Consider the following 22,341-nt stretch of genomic DNA (forward strand, 5'->3'; position numbering starts at 1 on the left):
CCTTCACCCTGCCAGCCTTCTTTCCTCCGCATCTTTGCACCTGTCATGTCTTCTGTGGGTTCCCTTGGGCCCTTCCCCATGCAGCAAGATGCCTCCGGGTTAGTCAGCTCAGGCATCACCTGCTCAGAGGCATCTTCCCCCTGCCTTGGGATTAAGGTTTGTTCTTTTATGGTCTATTGTATCCATTCCTCGTCTTCCATCTCCCCATCACCTCACAGGGCAGAAGTCCCGTGATTCAAGAACATTCTTGCTAAACCCATTCTTGCCACATTCCCAGGATCTAATCCATGTCAGCCCAGCACAGGAAGCTCTTAGCAGAAGGAATGCCATCCAGCTTTCCACTCCAAATGTGGGAGCCCTGGAATGGAAGCTTGGTTGGGAGGAGGTAGAACAGTGGCCTATAAGGACCTGAATGTCTGATGCCTGCTGGGCTTCTACCCAGCAGTCACAGGCGCTGACACCACTGTCTGGTATCAGGGGCAGAAACTGGGTGAGGCTTTCTAGCAATCTAGCTAGGTTGGGGTGGAGGCTCTTGAGCCCAACCCTGGGGCCAGTCTTTGCTGTGCTAGGATCAGCACTGACAGCTGGCAGCAGTATAGTAGACTATGAAAGAATTGGCCTTAGGTTGAGGCTTTAGCTCAGTGGTAGAGCACTTGCCTAGCAAGCGCAAGGCCCTGGGTTCGATCCTCAGCTCAAAAAAAAAAAAAAAAAAAAAAGAATTGGCCAAAGACAGAAGGAGGCAGAAGATCAACTGCGTTGTAGTTGCTCATGCTTGGAACCCCAGCAGTCAGAAGGCTGAGGCGAGAGGATTGACGTTAGCTTGAGGCCAGCCTGGGCTATGTAGTGAGTTGCCTGAGCTACAGAGTAAGACCCTGAATCAAAACTCAAACAAAGAAGAAAGACATCCCCTACAAAAAACAAAACAACAACCAGTGCAGGTTATTTACCCACCAACCCCACAGTCCCCAGACTTTTCCTGAGTGCAGCAGCAGGAAATGTTAGAAGGATTTAGATTGTGGAGATAAACAGAAAATACAGGATACCCTGGAGAGGGCCTGGAACCTATGCCAAAGAGCCCTGACTGTCTCTGCCCCAGGGTATTTACAGAAATGCCAAGGGCTGGAGCAAAAGACCTCCCCCCAGCATGGCCAAGTGCAGACCATCTCAGACACCCGCACTCAGGCCCGTGGTCCAATCATCCTCTCTATGCGGACCTGCTGGGTAAAGCCATGAAGAACATGAAAATGGGCTCCCACAAACATCATCATCATCATCATCATCATCATCATCATCATCATCAACAATAACAAAACAGAGCCATAAATCCACTGCTCACAGGATTCCTTAAAGCAGCCAACCCCATCACCCACCCTGGAGCCCAGAGGTCACAAATATAGGCAATCTGGCTTGTCTCCTACCCTGCAGTTTCGAAAACACTGTTTACCCAAAAAGTAGTTTCTGGGCCTGACTTTACTAGCCCCTCCTGCTCCCTATTCTCAACTCTAAAAACTGATTCTCGATTGCTTCTCGGCCTGTTGGCCGTTCCACACACCCACCTGGTATTACAGTACCTCCAGGAATGGTGTACCACCTCAGGGAATTCAAAAAACAAAAAACAAAAATCTGATTCTCAGGTTGACTCATTCTCCTGTACCCCTGAATACTAAGTCACAGAGTTTGGGGCTGCCAACCTCTCAGACCAGTAAATGTCTGTCTGCTCCTGCTGTTTGAAGTCAACTGAGACTGCTGACTAACTTCTCAAAGAAGTAAGAAGTGAAGGGGGAGGAGGAGGAAGAGGAGGAAGGAAGAGGAGGAAGAGGCAGTTGTAGTGACAGAATAACATTTGCCAGATACTGGTGTGGGATAATGCTCTTGTACACTGTAAAGATGTGTCACTGGGATTGGTTTAATAAAATGCTACTTGGCCAGTAGCCAGGCAGGAAGTCTAGGCAGGGCAACCAAACTAAGGATGAGAAGGAGAAGGGTGAAGTCAGAGGGTTGCCAGCCAGATGCAGAGGAAGCAAGATGAGAATACCGTACTGAGAAAAGGTACCAAGCCATGTGGCTAAACATAGATAAAAATTATGGGTTAATTTAAATGTAAGAGCTAGTTAGTAGGCCGGGCGGTGGTGGCGCACGCCTTTAATCCCAGCACTCGGGAGGCAGAGGCATGCGGATCTCTGTGAGTTCGAGGCCAGCCTGGGCTACCAAGTGAGTTCCAGGAAAGGCGCAAAGCTACACAGAGAAACCCTGTCTCAAAACAAAACAAAACAAAACAAAACAAAACAAAAAACAAACAACAACAAAACAACAAAAGAGCTAGTTAGTAATAAGCCTGAGCTACTGGCCAAGCATTTATAATTAATATAAGCCTCGGTGTAGTAATTTGGAAAGTGGCTGCTGGGCATTTGGGAGTTGCTGATGGGACAGAAACTTCTGCCTACAAGATACATTGCTACTGTACAAGCACAGTAGTCAAGATGGAGAAATTCTGTACACACACATTGGAAAGTGCTGCTTTAATGGTAGGATTTCTATGAAGGCCGTCAAGCAGCGTTTCTTCATTCTTTGACAATTCTGGTCCTGCTCAGAGAAGAAGAGGCCTTGCTCTGAGACCAGCCTAGTCTGAGGCAAAAGCAGTCTTGAGATTGGAATAGCACAGCACAACCATAAGTCCCAGGATGGCATCTACAGTCTCTCCTTGCTCCAATTTCTGTCATTTTTTCCCCCTCTATAGTACTTACCACTGAACACCATGTGGCTTCTTTAAGCTAAATCAATTTGCAGATATTTCTGGAACTTAGTATTTGAAGTACTCAGGATACATCTCTTAACAAAACAAAGACACAGCCGACCCCCACAGTACTATGTAAGGATAATAAATATCTACTTTAAAGATTATATGAAGGCTGTAGATATAGTTCAGTGACAGAGTGCCTACCTAGTATATATGAAGCCATGGATATAATATCTAGTATTGAAGAAACAGACAAAAAACCAGGGAGCATACACCTTTAATGCCAGCACTTGGGAGTTGGGAGGCAGGAGAAGATCAGTGAGGGATGTATGAGACTTTGTATAAAAAACAAAAGTAAAAAATATTCAGTAAGATGATAAATGCTATGGGAAAAAGCAGAGCAGGACAGAGCATAAAGGCCACCCCAGGGCTGGGGGCCAAGAGAGAGGTTACAGTCTAAAATGAGAGAGTGTGAGAATGTTGGGGTACAGCCCATGGAAACCTATGCTTTCATGACAGAGAACAGCTGGAGGCCAGCCACTGAGCCGTCGGGTGCGCAGGGCAGGGTGTCTGAAGAGCACTTTGGGGCTGAGCTGGAGGCCAGCAAATGGGACGCAGTGAGCTGAGTGTGGGAATCCTGGGAATCTACCTAGCTCTGGACCATCTTTGGGGAGTGGCTACGAATCCACAGGCTGATGTGTGGAGAGTGGACTGAAGGGACTGGGAGGGGACTGTGACACTGACCTGGAGAGACATGTGGCGGTTTGGATATTCAAGCTGTGGTCATGTCACACAGTGACCTCCTTCTTGAGCTAGACAACTTCCTGGAACAATGGATAAGGGTAAAACAAGGACAGCCAAAACAGGGAAGGGCCACAAAGCCAGACTCAGGCTGTCTGTCAACAGCTGGATGTTGAATCAGGAAGAGTCTCGCCTGGGTAAACACTTACGGGGTTGATAAACATGAAGTTGGCATTTAAAGTCATGAGCCTGAAAACTACACCAGTTGCTTTATACCTATAAATCCCAGCACATGGAGGTTGTGGCAGCAAGACTGCTGTAATTATGAGGCCAGCCTGTGCTACAGAGCGGGATCCCTACTCAAATCAATCAGTATTTTAAAAGCAAAACCCTGAGTGTGGGTAAGTGGGTACAGACAGATGGAAAAATGTAAAAATGAATATCAGAAGAAACCTGGTGAGCATAGAGCCATGACAGCCTCACGAAAGGAGATTCCAAGAGGAATCTGTTGATGATAGGAAATCTAAGCCCATCTCTAAGAACAGCAGGGGTTTAAAAAATATAGATTTCCCTTTACTGTATTCCCTGCAGAATATAGATACTTAAGAAACACTTGAGTTTAAAAAAACGTGTGAGCCACACCTTTGTAAATGCCCAGGATGCAGGGTTGCAACACTGACCTTCTTTACAGAAAGGCTAGTGACCAAGTAGGAGGTTCATCCCACTGTCAGTGGTACCCATCACATTCCTTGCTTTTCCTAGCTACACTGACACTTATTCGCTGAGGCCAGAGCCCTCCTGAATAACCCAGGCCCCAGAACAAAGGAGTCTATGCTTTGGAGGTTGGTAGACCTGTCTTCAGACCCAGCAGTTTAGAGAGGATTTTAGATCCACTCCTTTCTCTGCCACCCTATGGCTTTCATTTTGTCTACCTGTCCACTCATCTGTTCACCTGTCAAATAACGATTTTCAAAACTTATTATTTTGTGCGTGTGTGTGTGTGTGTGTGTGTGTGTGTGTGTGTGTGAAGAGAGAGGGGAGGGAGAGGAGAGGAGAGGAGGAAGGGAGGGGAGGGGAAAGAAGAGAGGGAAAGGGGAAGGGAGAGGGAGAGGGGAAGGGGGAGGGAGAGGGAGGAGAGAGAGCCTGTCACAATGCTCGTGCAGAGGTCAGCAAATAACCTGCGGGGAGTTGGTTCTCTCCTTATGAGTCCCAAAGACTGTACTCATCTCCGTGTCTTTAACTTCCTGAGCCTTGTCACTGGCCCTCTACATCGCCTTTTCTTTGTCCATCACGTGTCGTCATTCTTCTGTCCGCTCTGTATAGCTATCCCTTTAATCCATCTTAGCGACTATTCACATGCACTTTTGTCCATCCATCTACTAGGGTGGCCAGCTTTGCAGTCTGTCACAGAATGAATACTGATTGGCCTCGACATTCTTGTATCCTAGGGAGCTTCCCCGCGCAGGGCAAACCAGGACTGCCAGCTCGTCGATCTAGCCTAGGCATCCTACAATCGCCCCATTGGCGCACAGCCCATCAGTTACTTCAGCTACGCAACAGACCGATTGGCCATCCTCGTCACCAGGACAACGCTCCGCCTCCTGCCTTCATTGCCCCCTCCCCCCGCCCAGGAAGCCCCCGAAGCGAATCCTGGCGCCCTAGCAACAGTCTTCCAGGCTGCCCAGTCCGCTTGCGCGGCTTCGGGTGCGAGCCAATAGTGAGGGGCGCCGGCAGCGAGCTCGGGGGGCGGGGCTGAGCGCGGCCGCAGCCATTTTGGTGGAAGGGAAACAATAGGACGGAAGCGTCGCGGGACTGGGCTGCGGCCGCAGGTAACGCCCGTCTTGCGGGCCCGTGGCCCTGTCGCCCCGGGCTTTAGGGAGGTTTTCGGGGCCGTTAGCGGACAGGCTTCCTGATCGCTCGGGAGCTTCCCGGATTATTTGGAGGAGGGGGTCTCTGGCTGTCACTGCGAAGCGGTCTCCCCCTTTCTGTGGACTAAAACTTTCCCTGCTTAGGGGGCATCCTGTCTTCGGGTCCTGGGGAGGCCAGAGTTCCCATTGAGAGGAGGGCAGGCTCTGCCCCCGCCTCGGAGAGGTCTGCTGGGATTGGGGGCGGGGGCGACGCTGTCTGTCTCCGTCTCTGAGGCGGTCTCCCCGGTCTTCCGGTGGGCAGGGTCCCCCGGCCACGACCTCCCAGGTCATTGCCGATCCGTCCCTATCTTTGGATGAAGGGGTCAGCCCTGATGCTCAGGTGCTGTTACCTGCGCCCGCAGACGTGCAGCCATCTTGGGTATGAACGTCAGCCAGTCACCTCGTCTTTGATTGGGGGCGGGGAGAGCTGCGCATCCAACCTTACTGTCTTTTTTTTAGACATTAAACCGCATCAGGAGATGCCTTTTTTTTTTTTTTTATAGTGATGTTTCTACCGCCAGTGGGATAGTTATTTCTTTCACATTTGATAACAAGACTGCATCTGTCTTCCGCATCCTTCCTAATGACTTGTTTCATTTTAGGATTTTAGTTTCCCTCAAATATCAAGAAAGCTGTGACTAGCAGAGAAATGAGTGAAAAATGTAGGAACTAGTGAAATCTACTGATCTTACATACCAAAGGAAATAGAGCTAGTCATCGCTTGTAAATAAACATTTTGCTAACAAAATGTATATAGAGCAAGAACAAAATAATTTCGAATAGTTTTGAGAAAAAGTACTGACGGGGTCTAGAAGAGGTGGGAGAAGGACCAGAGGGGCCAGGGAGTGAGCAGGATCAAAATACATCGTATAAATGTTTGAAATTGTCGAAGAATAAATATCAAAATAAAAATACTCCAAAGGAAAAAATACTGAAAGCTTTGAAACATATCAAAAATGTTACAGACTAGAGGAACTTGTTTACAGCAGTTTTGTTGAGTATTTAAAATGTTTGCTGTGTTTGGATTTTTTCCCTGGATGACATTGTAAGAGAAGGAAGATGCTTATTTACTAAGTTGTTGCCATGGAGAGTGTATAATTGCAGGGGTTTGTTGTTTTAATTCAGCGGCTGTCACAGATAGAAATATAAAATGAATACTTACATTTGACATGAACAGACCATTTGATTCCCCCCCTCCTTTTTTTTGAGATCAAACTAATTGAACTGTTGACTTACTCTGACAGGTTTACCTGTATTCTGTTTTGTTTTTTTAAAGAGTAAAATTCAAGTGCCTAAGTCGGATTAGACCTGTTCTTATAATTGTAGAAACCAGTTTCTCATGTAATATAGACTTCTTTTGTGCTTTGGAGTTTCCTAGGAGACAGGTTTTGGTCTATACAACCAAGTATCTGAACATTGGAATGTGCCAGGGGACGCAATTGCTGACTAATGAAACTTAGTCTCCTTTACAGGGAGGGTCAGGGACTTCTGTAAGCCCTAGAGATGTCACTGGTATCTAGGCAACAAGGATGGGCTGGAGCCTTCCTAGGGCCAGCTTGTTAAGGTGAAAATTTTCCATTGTTGGCTCATGAAGAGGATGCACTGGGGAAGAATTTTCCCTTCAAGGGAAGAGTTGTTTGGTTGGTTGGTTGGTTTGTTTGTTTGTTTGTTTGTTTGTTTTTTGAGATAGGGTCTCTATGTATACCTGGCTGCCCTGAAACTCACTATGTAGATCAGGCTGGCCTTGAATTTATAGATCTTCCTGCCCCTGCCTTCTGTGTGCCAGAATTAGAGGCATTTGCCCCCACCTCTGGCAAGGGAAATTATTTTGTCATGGGATAATTATCTTGCAAATTGGCCATATTTTTTATGGTAGAAAATAATCAGAAGATTACTTTAGTATGATTACATTTGAAGCATATTTTTATTTTTAAAATTATATTTTGTCTTTTTGTGTAATAAAAATAACAAGTAGTGTATGTTATGAAGTATGTCGTGTTGGTAAGTAAATGTCCTTGAGCCAAAAAATTGAATTGAGAATCCATTAAAAAGTTTGAAGAAAAACATCATTTGCAGAGATAATGTGCATGTGGCTTTAATCTGTCATTCATCACCAGCTTCTAACAGCCAACTGATTTCAGCTGATTGTGGCTCACACCTGTCCTCCTGTCACTGGGAGGCTGAGGCAGTAGGTTGCCACAAATTCCAAGACTAAACTGCTCAGGCTTACCATTGAGAGACCAGTCTCAAAAATCAAAACCAAAAACTACTCCAAACCAAAACTCAGGTCCTTACATGTTGTATCCATATACATCTCTTGCTGTCTCACATTGCGTTTTATTTACTTAACTATTCGTTTATTTGGTTTTTTATTTAATTTATTTTTATTTTATGTGCACTGGTGTTTTCCCATGGGTGTCTGGTCCTTTGGAATTGAAATTACAGACAGCTGTGAGCCACCATGTAGGTACTGGGAATTGAACCCGGGTCCTCTGGAAGAGTAATCAGTATTCTCAACCAGTGAGCCATCTCTCCAGCCCCCATTTATTTGGTTTTTAAGAAGGCCTCACATAATAACCTAGGCTGGCCTAGAACTTACGGCAATCCTCCTGCCTTAACCTCTAGATGCTTAATCAGATGCTGAGGTTATACCCATGAGCCACTACAGTCAGCTTGCCTTATTTCTTCTCTGTGTGGAACTCACGCTAGACCAGACAGGCTGGCCTCGAACTCAGAGATCTGCCTAACCTCTGCCTAACTGTGAGCCTGGCTCCCCGCCCCCCTCTTTTTTTTTTTTTTTTTTTTTTTTTTTTTTTTTTTTTTAATTTGGGTGTTTGGGTGTTTTGTCTGCATGTATGTGCACCAGATGAGGGCGTGAGATCTCATGGGACTACAGTTGTAGACTGTTGTAAGCTGTGTGTGGGCGCTGGGCACTGAATGAAACTCAACCTCTGGAAGAGCAGCCAATGTGCTTACCACTGAGCCGTCTCCAGCCCCTTGCCTTGCTCTTTAAGGAAGGAGGAAAAGTAGAAGAAAGCTGGGTTTTGAAGGGCACATATCCAGAAATGTTTTTGTTTCTTGTTTTGCTGTGATACCTTAGCCACCAGAAATGTTATTTTGCTTATACATATTTTAGTGCGTGTCTTTGAAGACAAAAAGTGCTGGATATGAGTGAACCCCAGCACTAAGAAGCTGATATAGGAGGATCACAAATTGAGGACAGCCTAAGCTACAATGTCTCAAAATGGTGGGGGAGGGCTAGCCATGTAATCTACAGTACCATTACTCTGCTTAAAAACTTGTAACTCTTTATTTTTTAAAGTTCTAAAATTCATATAGCCATCTGACATTTTTACTCGTTGGTATGTTTAAATCAGGATTCAAGATCTGCTCATAGCATTCTGATGAGGTGGCCCATTTTTTTCCCCAAAACAGGGTTTCTCTGTGTAACCATGGCTGTCCTGGAACTTGCTCTAGACCAGGCTGGCCTCAAACTCACAGAGATCGGCCTACCACTGCCCCCTGAGTGCTGGGATCAAGGGTGTGCCACTATTGCCCTGGTGACTGAGGTGTGTGGTGGGATTGTGTTCCCCAAAATATTGTGCACCCAAATAAACTTATCTGGGGTCAAAGACAGAACAGCCATAATATTAAACATGAGGATAGGCAGTGGTAGCACACGCCTTTAATCCTAGCATTCCAGAGGCAGAGATCCATCTGTTCAAAGATGCAGCTAAGCATGGTAAATCACACCTTTAATCCCAGAAATCGAGCCTTCCATCCCAGGCGTGAGGACCAGGAACTAGAAGCATTTGGCTGGTTAAGCTTTTTTTTTTTTTTTGGAGCTGAGTATCGAACCTTGTGCTAGCGCTCTACCACTGAGCTAAATCTTCAACACTTGGTTAAGCTTTTAGGCTTTGGAGCAGCACAGTTCAGCTGAGATCCATTGGGATGAGGACTCAGAAGCTTCCAGTCTGAGGAAACAGGATCAGCTGAGGAACTGGTGAAGTGAGGTAGCTGTGGTTTGTTCTGCTTCTCTGATCTTCCAGCATTCATCCCAATACCTGGCTCCAGGTTTGATTTCATTAATAAGACCTTCTAAGATTCCTGCTACAGAGGTGGCTCTTAATCGATTCAGTTTATATGTGCTTGTTCTGTTTTTCTTGTGATTTGTTTATTGAAGCAGCTGTGGTGGAATTTCTGGCGTTTGTTGTTCATTCCTTGTGATTGAGACCTTTTGGCTGTGGTAAGTAGCTGGATTGAATTATTAATCCTTTCTGTGAAGAAATTGGGAAAGAACTGCTGAGGTGTATTGAGAAATGAACTCTGGCTAGCAGTGTGCATGCAGACCTGCAGTCCCAGAAAGGCAGTATAGGGAGACCTCCATCTTTAAGACCTTCAAAATACATTATTATTTTGTATGTGCATGGTGTGTGTATGTGGGAGAGAGGGAGAGAAGAAGGAAGGACTTAGGGAGGGCAGAGGACAACTTTCTGGAATTGGTCCTCTTCCTCTCCGTTTATGTGGGTTTCAAGGATCAAATTCACCTTGCCAGGCTTGTGCAGCATGCACCTTCCCCTGAGCCATCTCACCAGCCCCTGAATTTTTTTCTTTTTCTCACCAATATGAAACTTAGTTCAGGCTGAGATGGTAGAGAGGATTTTATATCCAAAATCTAGTTTCTAGGTCAGAACAGGTAGTAGGATGTGAACTGCAATAGAAAAAGCCTACCTTGTTATTAAGTGCCTGCCAAATGTAACTACTGCAATGTCATGAGCATCTACAGAAACTCACGGAACATAAAAATGCTAACAGCTGCACTTGCTGTCACCACGACTGTGCTGGACTCTCTGAAGTGCATGCTTCGGTCCTTTTACCTTCTGTTCCTGTGAAGTGTCTCTTCTAACCGTCTTTCTCTGGCTGATGAATGTCAGGCTTCAGATGTCTTGAATCTTTGTGTCTAGGAGATTGCACTCCAGTGTCTGCTGTCTAAGCTCCCATGGGTAGTTGAAATCAGCCAGGGGTTCTTCTGTCTGTTTTCTTCTTTCCATTTTAAGGATGGTTCCAGGGCCTGGTGCATGCCAGACAAGTGTGCTGACTCTGAGCTACATGTCTGTCTCCCCACCCCACCCCTTTTTTTGAATGAAGACTCTGGAAATTGCCCTGACTGGTCTTGACCCTGCTCTGTATCCTGGGCAGTCCTTGATCTTGCCAACCTCCTGCCTCAGCCTCCCAAAGGAGCTGGGATGACATGGTTGTGCCATCACGGCCATCTTTTTAAAGTCTGCTCTGTTGTGGAAGGTTTACAAAATCTTTTACTCACTTTGGGTTCTTTTTTAATACTTAGAATAGAAATTCACAGTTGATAAAATGAGAAAATATTTAGTGTTTATGTATCCACTAATCTTACCACTCATTTAAAAATCATCTAAAGCCAGATGTGGTGATAATAGTTCTATAATCTCAGTACTTAATAGTTCTATAATCTCAGTACTTGGGAGGCTGAGGTGGGAGGATTGCCTTGAGTTCAAGGCCAGCCTGTGTTATATAACAAGACTGTCTCAGGGACAAAGGGACAAAGAAAGGAAGAAAAGAAATTGCTGAATAAAGTTTGTGTTTTAATGGAATAAAACGTGTTACGGACCAGAAAACAGAACCCCTGGCATCTTCATTTCATGGACAGGAATGTATGCAGTTGGTTCCAGGCTGGATCTCACTTTCCACTGCTGACCCGATATACTTAGGCCCCAGCTTTCTGGGCCATTTTACTCTTAACCCTCCATTTGTACTAGCCCTGAGTACCTTGTCTTGAGTTTTGTATTGCTCTTCTAGCTGGGGCTGCTTTGGGGCCAGTAGTCTCTCCAAACTCAAGCTGCACACACAAGAATGTGATGCCCCGTGGGCATCAGCTCCATTGGGAAATGCAAAAAATATTTCATCACCCTTCCCTGCTTCTCTTATAAGAGTAATATAGACTGTTTTACAGGTATAAAATGAACATTAGCTAACAATGTTTTCTCTAACAGTCCTTCCTACTCACATTTTAATTTTTAATTTTTAATTTTATTTTTCAAATAAGTTGCTAGAGACAATAGTTTTCTAACATAGGTGAACAAAGAACTTTTTGTTTTTTTTTTTGTTTTTTTTTTTGAGACGGGGTCTCACTGTGTTACCATGGCTGGCCTAGAGCTTGCTGTGAGACCAGGCAGGATGAACTTAGAAAGATCTGCCTGCCGTGCACCACCATACCCAGTACTTTATTTTTCGTGGCCCTTTGAGTGCTGGGACTACAGGCATGTGCCACTGCACTGCCTACCACCTAAATCCTTCTCTGCCCCAGCTTTGAATCTTACACAGATGGTTTTGCTAAGACTGCAGATATGTTCACCTTAGATTAGTATAATTATATGCCTGCCAGGCTCCATTCTGGTGCCCATTTGTTTAGATGCATTTTAAACTTAGTGCCTGTGTGCCCTGCCATGGTACCTTCTTCCCCTCTCCTAAGTGGGGAGTTAGGCTGAGTCTCACCTCTGTAGAGAGTGCTGTTAGAGCTCACAGTTGTGTCTTACAGGGTACACTGGGGATTTGCAGGATCTGCCTCTGTTCTGTTCTAATTTGGGACAGGGCCAACTCTTGAACTTGTTCACTTGCCCAGTGAGGGAAGGGGCAGGGGGTGGATGCCCTGTACTCCACCAAAGAGTGTCTTTTTTGTGAGTAACCTCACAGGAAGAACATTCAGCTAATAACTTACTAAACCACCTATTTTCACATTGTTGAGGTAACTGTCTTCCCAAATTTGTTAAGTCTTACTAAACATTTTCTGCTCCCCTCCCTCCCTCCCTCCCTCCCTCCCTCCCTCCCTCCCTCCCTCCGTGGTTTTTGACCACTGAGCTATCTCTCCAGCCCCATGAATATTTATTTATTTATTTACTTGGCTTTTCAAGACAGCGTTAGCCCTGGCTGTCCTGGAACTATCTATGTAGACCAAGCTGGCCTTGAACTCAGAATCACCTACGTCTGCTTCCCAAATGCTGGGATTAAAGGCCACCACCATGTCCAGCTGTTTGCAGCTTTCTTACTGTGTGTCCATGTCTGAAATTGGACATTTCTGCTTCCTCTGCTCTCTGTAGGATTTGTGCGGGGCCTTCAGTAACTGAAGAGCCCTTCCCAAGGGCCCATGTTTGGTGACATCGTTGCTTAGTTGGGATGATACATCTGAATTGAGAACTCTTAAGTCCAGGGTAAAGGGTCTTGGGACATTTGGGAGTACAGACCATTCTGGATGCCAGGTGGCAGCTTGTATTTCTTTTTTTTTTGTTTGTTTTGTTTTGTTTTTCTCTTTTTTTTTTTTGAGCTGAGGATCGAACCCAGGGCCTTGCGCTTGCTAGGCGAGCGCTCTGCCACTGAGTTAAATCCCCAGCCCTTTTTGGTTTTTCAAGACAGGGTTTTTCTGTGTAGTTTTGTGCCTTTCCTGGATCTCACTCTGTAGACCAGGCTGGCCTCGAACTCACAAAGATCTGCCTGCTTCTACCTTCCGAGTGCTGGGATTAAAGGCATGCACCACCACTGCCCGGCCATCTTGTAGTTTCTATGGCTGATTATTGATGGGTATGACCAACAACAGGTCTGGAGCAAGTAAGACTTAGTAAGGAAAGGACGGACAAGAATGAGACTTGTTTCTCAGAGTGGTTTTTTTTTGTTTGTTTGTTTTTTAAAGATTTATTTATTTATTATGTATACAGAAGAGGGCACCAGATCTCATTCTAGATTGTTGTGAGCCACCATGTAGTTGCTGGGAATTGAACTCAGGACCTCTGGAAGAGCAGCCAGTGCTCTTAACCTCTGAGCCACCTCTCCAGCCCCCTCAGAGTGTTTTTAATTTGGAAGAAACATAAGCTCCTTGTGATGAGAGAGAATGTGAGTGATGAATGAGAGAGTGCATAAACACATGGGCACATTGGGGAGAGATGTCAGAAGTGGCAGTGCTCTGTTGGTGGTCACCCTCATCCTCTCCACAGCCCACTGCTCTCCTCACAAGGAGGTGACCCTAAAGATTGTCAGTGGAATTTGATTTCCTTGAAGTGAACGTTAAAGATGGTTGAGCAGTGTCAGGACTTGTGAAGGATAATTGGCAGGTGGTTGTGTATTAGGACATAGTGCTGTGACTGGGACAGTCTTAGTGTTCTCACAAGGCTGGCTCATTTTGTGCTGGTTTGGTCATGGAAGAATACTGACTACCCTCGGGGAGAGCAGGGTAATAAAAGTTGGACAGTGAACCTGTAATGTTTTGTGAAGCCTTGAGGTAGAATACTTGCCTGAAGGAGGGCTTGAGAAGGTGCAGAAGAAGTTACTAGAGCCGTAGGAGGCACAGGATCTGGTGCAGCATAGGGCTCACCCCTGTTCCAGTTCACGGTAGGTCGTCCTTGTTGTATTACTGTCCATGAAGTCCACAGCATTTTGATCCCTTTGTTTCTGATTCGGGCCTAGGGGTGCTGAAGATAGGGAGCATAGACCCCTGTCTGAAGCTCATAGCCGGGAGGGACGGATGGACACAGGAGAGGACAGTGACTCTGGGTTGGAAGACACTCCTAGATTGATGACTGACTGTCTGAGAGGTTCCAGCTCTGTGTTCCTGTGTTGTATACTTTCTATTAGGAGGGTAACAGTTGTACCTGTCACCAATGGGCTGGATACTAGAGATGGAGAAACTGGGGCTGAGGATGGAGCTTAACGGTAGAGAACACAGCAGTTTTCAACACTCCAAAACTTTTCAGAGAGTAACTGGTTCTAAGACTGAAAAATTCTTGGTGTAAACAACATATTTAACTATAAGAAAATGTGATGCTTTGATAAAGGGGCCACATCATACCTCACACAATTAGATCTACTTGAGGGAGTGGTGCTTACAGCAGTTTCAAAGGTTTTGGTTTTGTTGGTTAAACAATTGGAGGCACTCACAATAACAGATTCTTCTCCACAGTTCTGGAAGCTAGAAGTCAATTTTTTTTTAAAGGTTTATTTAGTATGTATACAGCATGTATGACCAGAAGAGGGCACCAGATCTCAATACAGATGGTTGTGAGCCACCATGTGGTTGCTGGGAATTGAACTCAGGACCTCTGGAAGAACAGCCAGTGCTCTTAACCTCCGAGCCATCTCTCCAGCCCCTAGAAGTTAATTTTTAAAATTGAAATAATTTTTTTTTTTTTGAGCTGAGGATCGAACCCAGGGCCTTGGGCAAACACTCTACCACTGAGCTAAATCCCCAACCTGAAATAATTAATATTATTATTTTGTTTTTCAAGATAGGTTTCTCTTTATAGCCCTCAGCATCCTCGAACTCACTCTGTAGACCAGGCTGGCCTCAAACAAAGAGCTCAATCTGCTTCTCCAGGTGCTGGGATTAAAGGTGTGCACCAGCTGGGCAAGCTGATCTCTGTGAGTCCAAGGCCAGCCTGGTCTACAGAGCTAGTTCTAGGACAGGCAAGGCTAAACAGTAAACATTGGGGCTGGAAAGATGGCACAGTGGTTAAGAATACTGGCTGCTCTTCCAGAGGACCTGGTTCAATTCCCAGTACCTACATGGTGGCGCATAACTGCCTGTAACTACCATTTCAGGGGATCTGACACCTTTACACAGACATCCATGCAGACAAGAAAATGAATGTGCATGAAATAAAAATGAATTATTGTTTTTTAAAGTGTGTGCCACCACTGCTTGGCTCTTAATATTATTTCTTTAATTTTTTTTTTTTTTTTTTTTTTTTTTTTAAGACAAGATTTCTCTGTAACAGCTCTGGCTATCCTGGAACTTGCTTTGTAGATCCAGCTGGCCTTGAACTCACAGAGGTCCACCTGCCTCTGCCTCCTGAGTGCTGGGATTAAAGGCATATGACCACACTGCCCAGCTAGTTTTTATTTACTAAGGATTTATTTTCTTTTTGTGTATTTGTGTCAGAGATAGGTGGTGGTGCCTGAGGAGGTCACAGCTGTCAGACCCTCTGGAGCTGGAGTTGAAGGCAGTTGTGAGCTGCCCAGTGTTGAGTGATGAACATTGCCTTAACATTCCCCCCTCTGACAGAATCTCACTGTCTGCTGACTGGCCTTGAACTTCCAGTCCTGCTTCTGCCTGGTGTGGTCTCTAGAGTCTGTAATTCCAGCAGGTTACTCTAGTGACCGTTGTAGGTGGGCCAAAACGCTCTTTCCCTTGGCCTCTGTTTTGGGGACTTGTCTATCATGGCAGACGTCTGGTCTGATGAAACAGAAATGGAGTGATTTGGAGTTTGCTGGGTTTTAGAGAACAGGAGCAGCTGAGGACTGCTGTGCCCTTACAGGTTCTAGAGTGGAATTTGCAGTTTCATCTGTCCCTTGGCATTTGCTCTGCATCGCTGTGTGACTTGCATGAAATGACAAACTTCTTATTAAATCTAGAGTAAGGGAAGGGGGTGGGAGATGGCTCAGCCGTTAAAGCACTTCCTTGTATACACAAGGACATTTGTTTGGTCCCCAGCACACAGGGTGTTAGTGGACACTTGTAATCCCAGTGCTGGGGAGATGAAGACAGGAAGCTCCCTGGAGCTCGATGTTCATCCAGTCCAGCCCAGTTCATAAGCTCCAGGCCAATTAAGACTATCTTAGAGGGGGGTTTGGATGGCATTTTTTAGGATGTCACCCCAGGTTCTCTAGCTTCCATGCATAGATGCAAACACTTGTGCATATGTAGCATGAATCCTAAAGGTCTTATTAATAAAAACAAACCTAGGGCCAGGTGAATGCTGGAAGATCAGAGAAGCAGAGCAAACCACAGCTACCTCACCTTGCCAATTCCTCAGCTGACCCTGTTTCCTCAGACTGGAAGCCTCTGTGTCCTCATCCAGATGGATCTCAACTGAACTGCTTCTCGAAAGCCTGAAAGCTTAACCAGCTTTAATTCCTGGTCCTCACGCCTTATATACCTTTCTGCTTTCTGCCATCACTTCCTGGGATTAAGGGCATGAGTCACCATGCCTGGCTGTTTCCAGTGTGGCCTTGAACTCACAGAGATCCAGGTGGATTTCTGCCTACTTTCTGGCCTATTTAGTGGCTGTTCTGTTCTCTGACCCCAGGTAAGTTTATTAGGGTGTACAATATTTTGGGGAGCACAATACCACCACATGCATACGTGTGCACAGATTTTTTTTTAAACAAAGAAGTAAACTTGTATAAAATTTTTTTGATGCTAAAAATGAATACCCTGTGTTGGAGCCCAGAGAACAAGTCTGTACAGGGCTTTTGTGCCTTGTCTCTGTTCCTACTGCTCTTAGAGGTCCTTGCCTGCTGTGGTCGCTCTCTAAGGGAGACCCTCAGAGCCAGCCAAGAAGCTATGACTCTTCTGATGTTAGAATGATCCTGCCGTCCTTAGCAGTGAGTCTTTGATCTCTAGTACCTGTTGTTTTTCTGTAATGAGGCCTGGCTGATAAGTGCTTCATGTCAGCACCTGTAAAGACAGTAATCAGTACCTTTCTTCCAGAGTCGGAAGAATGGAGGAGCCGTGTAAACAGTAAGTGCTTGATAAACAGGAGTTCGTGCTGGTTCAGGCCTATAATCTCAGCACTTAGGAGGTCAGAGCAGGGGGATGGTGATTTTAAGGCCAGCCTGGGTGACATAAGGAGACTCTTGTTTCAAAAACAAATAATGACTGGGAATGTAGCTCTACTTACTAGTAATGTACAAAGGCCTGAATTCAATCCCCAGCATTACATAAACTGAGTGTGGTAGTGCTCACCTGTAATCACAGCACTTGGGAGGCTCAGAAGTTCAAAGTCATCCTCAGCTACTTAGCAAGTTCAAGGACAGCCTGGGCTGCATGAGATCCTGTTTCAAAGAAAGCAAAACCCCCATGACCTTTTATTTCTTTTAAATTCATGTCCCATTATTATTGAAAGTTGAGAAGTTAGTTGTTTTCTCCTCTGACCATCCTGTGCCTTACATACCTTAGGGACTGTGCATTAATTGTAATCATCACTTGTGAACCTGTGGGCCATTTCTCAGGGTCTCCAACATGGAGTGAAGTTCTTAGGCCCAAAAGATATGTCCTGTATCAGTGTTGGTTTGTTGGTGGTTTAAAACTTTCAAGAGCTGCACAGCCTTCTTTGGTTTCTATATAAGTTTTGGGAAACCTTCACCACTGTTTTCTCTCTTGGTGTTAAAAGTAACACGCTGCCGGGTGGTGGTGGCGCACGCCTTTAATCCTAGCACTCGGGAGGCAGAGCCAGGCCGATCTCTTGAGTTCGAGGCCAGCCTGGGCTACCAAGTGAGTTCCAGGAAAAAGGCGCAAAGCTACACAGAGAAACCCTGTCTCGAAAAACCAAAAAAAAAAAAAAAAAAAAGTATCACATGCTCAGAATTGGAGACTATTTCAAGGAGTTTGAAACATTCCACACATGTGGAGGTCAGAAGACAACTTACAGGGGTCAGTTCTCTCACTATGTGGGTTCCAAGGACTTGGACTAGGTGGTCAGACTCGACTGCAAGCACCTTTACCCACTGAGCCATCTTTAAAAAGTTTTTCTTATATGCATAGGTGTTTTTCCTTCATGTATGTCTGTACACCACATGCATGTCTGATGCCTGAGGAAGCCAGAAGAGGGTGTCAATCCCTTGAGACTGAGGTTACAGACAGACAGTTGTAAGCTGATATACAGGTGCTGGGAATCAAACTGCCTGTAACTGCTGAGCCATCTCTCCAGCCCCATTTCAACATTTTAAATGGACAGTTCATTGTGACGTGAGCTGAAAGCTGACACCTACCTGTTCTACCTCCCTCTCCCTCCTTCCATTTCTCCTTTTTTTTTTTGGAAATAGGGTCTTAATGTGTAGCCCATGCTGGCCACCCACTCAGGCTGACCCCTGATTCTAGATCTTCCTGCCTTCACTTTCTGAGAGTCCTGATTAGAGAGGTGTGTGCCACTACATCCTGCTAGGTAGTACTTTTTGTAGGTCTTTATAGTTTAAACAGTAGAGATTATATAGAGTCTTTTGTTTTGACACACACAATTGTACTCTTGATTGGTGTGGATTTGGATGGTACACTCAGTGGCAGCCTTTTGCATCCTGAGGACCTGTGCTAGGGGACATTTATGATGTAAGTACCTGTTCTGTGCTGGTGGGGTTTTCTTGTTTGTTTTGTATTCTGGAGATTCAAGAGTAAACGACTGCCTGGTGGTGGTGGCACGTGCCTTTAAATCCCAGCACTTGGGAAGAAAGGCAGGGGTATCTCTGTGAGTTTGAGGCCAGGCTGGTCTACAGAGTGAGTTCTAGTATAGCCAGAAGTGGTTTGTGAAGAAACCTTGTCGCACAAAACAAAACAAAACCAAAGAGTTAAACCACGAGCTAAAATTTTCTTATCCTGGGCTGGAGAGATGACTTAGCAGTTAAAGAGCACTGGCTGCTTCTCCACAGGACCCAGGTTCAATTCCCAGCTCCTACTTGGTGGCTCATAACCCTCTATAACTCTAGTTGCAGAAAATCCAACAACTTCTTGTGGCTTCTGCTTGCATATGATGTATACGCACACACACACCTCATACATATAAAATAAAAAATTTTAAATGCTGGGGGTGGTGGTGCAGACATTTGATCCCAGCACTTTGAAACAGATGCAGACAGATCTTTATGAGTTTGAGACCAGCCTGGTCTGTATAGTGAGTGCTAGGCCAACCAAGGCTGCATTAGGGAGACCCTATCTCCAAAAAAAAAAAAAAAAAAAAAAAAAAACCCAAAAATTTAGTTCATAGAACTTGCTTTCGAGCAAAGGTGAGAAAAGGAGACAGACAGTATAAACATGGTGTGTTGTTGTGATCAGGAAGAGAAAACAAAGCAGGGTATGCGTCAGCGACTGTGGCTGAGACAGTGTGGCACTTTAAGTAGAGTGAGTGGCTCAGAACCTCAGATCACTTGATTCCACTTTGAGGCCAGCATGGACAGCATAGTAGGACTGCACTCACATTCTCTCTCTTACGTCTCAGATGTGACCATGGAATAGTGACTGGGAAAATAAAAATGTATGACCCTTGCAGACTGAGTTGAAAGCTGGATGTGGTGGCATGTATTTCTGATCCTGGCTAAGGTACTCGGGAGGATTGTGAGTTCCGAGCTAGCCTGGGCAACATCTTGACACACACACCAGTCTGAAAAAGAGAAAGGAGGGCAGGTGAAGTGGCTCAGTGGTAAAGGCACTTGCTGCCAGTCCTGCCAACCTGAGCTCAGTCCCTGGAGCTCACTACTTAGTGGAAGGAAAAGACTGACTCCCAAAGTGTCCTCTGACCTCTACACACACCCTATACTATGCCCACATGCATGTAATGAATGAATAGATGAATTAGTGAATCAATGTAATTTAAAAAAATTTTAAGGTCATTTTCCTGAGGCTCAGAGATAGGTCCAGGCTGAACTAAAAGGCAAATTCTGTCTGAAAAAGAGAAAAAGAAGGGAGGGAACAATTAAGGAAGGAAGGAAAGAAAGAAAAGAGATTGAATCAGGTATTATCCACATGACCGTAATCCTAGTACTTGGGAGTCTGGGGTTGAGTTCAAAACTAGGCTGAGCTATGTAGTTAGGCTGTCTCAAACAAAAATAAAAGTAGACAGAAAAACTAGGAAGATGACTTAATGTTGACCAAGATAGTAACCAGGCTGCCCTAGGTGCATGACTGAAGATGCGCAGAGTGAGGCAATTTTAAGGCCATAGTTTGACGAGTTCTTGGCATATTTATCCCAATCACATACTCTTCAAGCCACAGTGTAAAACACTACCAACCCTAAAAGTTTATGAGGCCTCGGTCACCCTGGCCTTCTCTTTGGCCTGTTGTGACTCCTGGTCTGCTTTGTCACTGTGGTTTGTGTAGCTTTGTGCTCCCACCAGCACTGGGGGACTTTCAGTGACGCCCTGCTTGTGTAGCTGTGCATTGTGGTGAGATGTGCTGAGCAGTTGTTAAGTGGTGCCCTCAGGACCCAAGGTGGAGATTTGAGTGCAAAGGGTTGTTTTGTACCATGACGCTGTGGTTCCTTACACAATCCCTGGGGACTACCTGACCCTGGGGCTTTTCTTGAGGCCCAGTAAGTGGCTCCTGTGGATCCCATTTGTTGTTTCATTAGGTGAATTCTGGCCTAGTGAGCTAAGAGCCCCGGGGGGGGGGGGGGTAGGGGGGTTAATCACAGGTGTTTAGCTTGCAGCACTAGGGAAGAAAACAAACAAAACCATTAAGAATGTGAAGGCAGGCCATGGCTCCTCGGATCCTTACACTGACAGTTAATTGATCTTGGGCAGGCTGTAGGGTGCATTGTATAGCCTGTTCTAGGATGGGTCAGATTCTGCTTTTACTTGCTGTAGTTTCGTGGACTGCTGTGAGCCAATGTGAAAAGCTAAACCAGCCCCTAAGTCTGAAGCCAGGCTTTTGTTTTGTAGGTCTTTGTTCTCTAGATTGCAAGAGCTTCACAGCGACCATTGCTAATCCAGGGCTCCTGGGAAAAAAGGAGCCTTAGTCTTTGGAGGTTTATACATTTCTGACAGCTGGCCACAGTGGCACATGTCTGTAATCGCACAGCATTTCAGAGTCTGAGGCAGGTATATTACTGAAAGCTTTAGGTTATATAGCAAGACTCTGCTTTATTAGGGAAAAAATTAGTAACATCCTACTCAAACTGCATGTAGAGCAGAGAGCAGGTGTTTGGGGGCTTTTCTGAGGTGTCTAGGGGAGAAAGTTGATGGGCTTTGTAACGCTTGGGGGAAAAGTATAAGGGTACTTAGAAGAGAAGCAACTTTCTACTATTTCTAAATGTGAGACCTGGTGCACAATGTCATCATTCTCAAATTCATGTTGCAAAGTTAAACATAATCGGAGCAGTAGAATTGCAGAACAATTATGTTGAACGTTTTATCAAAAACAAAACAAGGGCTGGAGAGATGGCTCAGTGGTTAAGAGTACCGACTGCTCTTCCAGAGGTCCTGAGTTCAATTCCCAGCAACCACATGGTGGCTCACAACCACCTGTAATGGGATCTGGCTCCCTCTTCTGGCCTGCAGGAATACATGCAGACAGAACACTGCATACATAATAAATAAATAAATAAATAAATCTTTTTTAAAAAATGCTACTCATAGGGTTGGGGATTTAGCTCAGTGGTGGAGCGCTTGCCTAGCAAGTGCAAGGCCTGGGGTTCAATCCTCAACTCAAAAAAAAAAAAAAAAAAAAGCTACTCATTACTACTCTCTTGTTTGGTTACAACTGGAGGAACGGGTCTACTCAAAGCCTCATTTTACGGATCAGAAAATGACCCCCACAGGAGGAAGGGAACCAAGGATTGGAGTCTTTACCCAAGCCATTGAGTACTACCGTCTAATCAGTTTTCAAGTTCTTCCTCACAGTTGGGAGTTTTCTCTGGCATCAGACTTGACTCAGGCAAGATTGAGCCTTATTTTTCCTACCTCTCCCCAAGGTGATGATTCTCCTCTGAGCATCGCTGTGTATGAACTTCAAGGTGAATCCAGGCATGGTGGGGCATACCTTTAAACCCAGCACTTGGGAAGAGACACTCGGATCTCTGTGAGTTCAAAGCCAGCCTGGTCTATAGAGCCAGTTCAGGACAGCCAGGGCTATACATTAAGACGCTGCCTCAAAAAATAAATAAATAAATAAATAAATGAATAGTTAGATGAGCAGGGAGTGTGGCAAAGCGGCTTAGACCTAGGAGGAGGTAGTCTTGCTGGGACTTTCAGTCTCTGTCCACACCATAGTCCACACTGCACAGAGATGCCGTGAGACCTTTTTAAATTTTTAATTGGAGGGGTAGATGAGAGAAACCTGAAAAGATAGTCATCTTCTTAGTTAAATGTGTTTAAGGAGTAGTGTGCAGTCGTGTGTGTGTGTGTGTGTGTGTGTGTGTGTGTGTGTGTATCAGTGCATGTGGGTGTCCAGGT

At 45.3% G+C, this 22,341-nt stretch overlaps 1 protein-coding gene across 2 annotated transcripts in view; it reads left to right on the plus strand.

Annotated features, from left to right (window-relative positions):
• Positions 1–5,107: 5,107 nt before the first annotated feature.
• Ip6k2 (inositol hexakisphosphate kinase 2) overlaps positions 5,108–22,341 on the plus strand; it is a 29,866-nt gene continuing 12,632 nt past the window's right edge. Inside the window, exon 1 of one of the 2 annotated variants that reach the window (XM_036193319.1) lies at positions 5,108–5,307. The gene's annotated coding sequence lies outside the window, so the exon portion shown is untranslated. The remainder of the gene's footprint in view (positions 5,308–22,341) is intronic. The other variant, XM_036193320.1, reaches the window with a different exon arrangement.

This window comes from Onychomys torridus, chromosome 7 (genome assembly GCF_903995425.1).
Source record: "Onychomys torridus chromosome 7, mOncTor1.1, whole genome shotgun sequence".
NCBI classification, from domain to species: domain Eukaryota; kingdom Metazoa; phylum Chordata; class Mammalia; order Rodentia; family Cricetidae; genus Onychomys; species Onychomys torridus.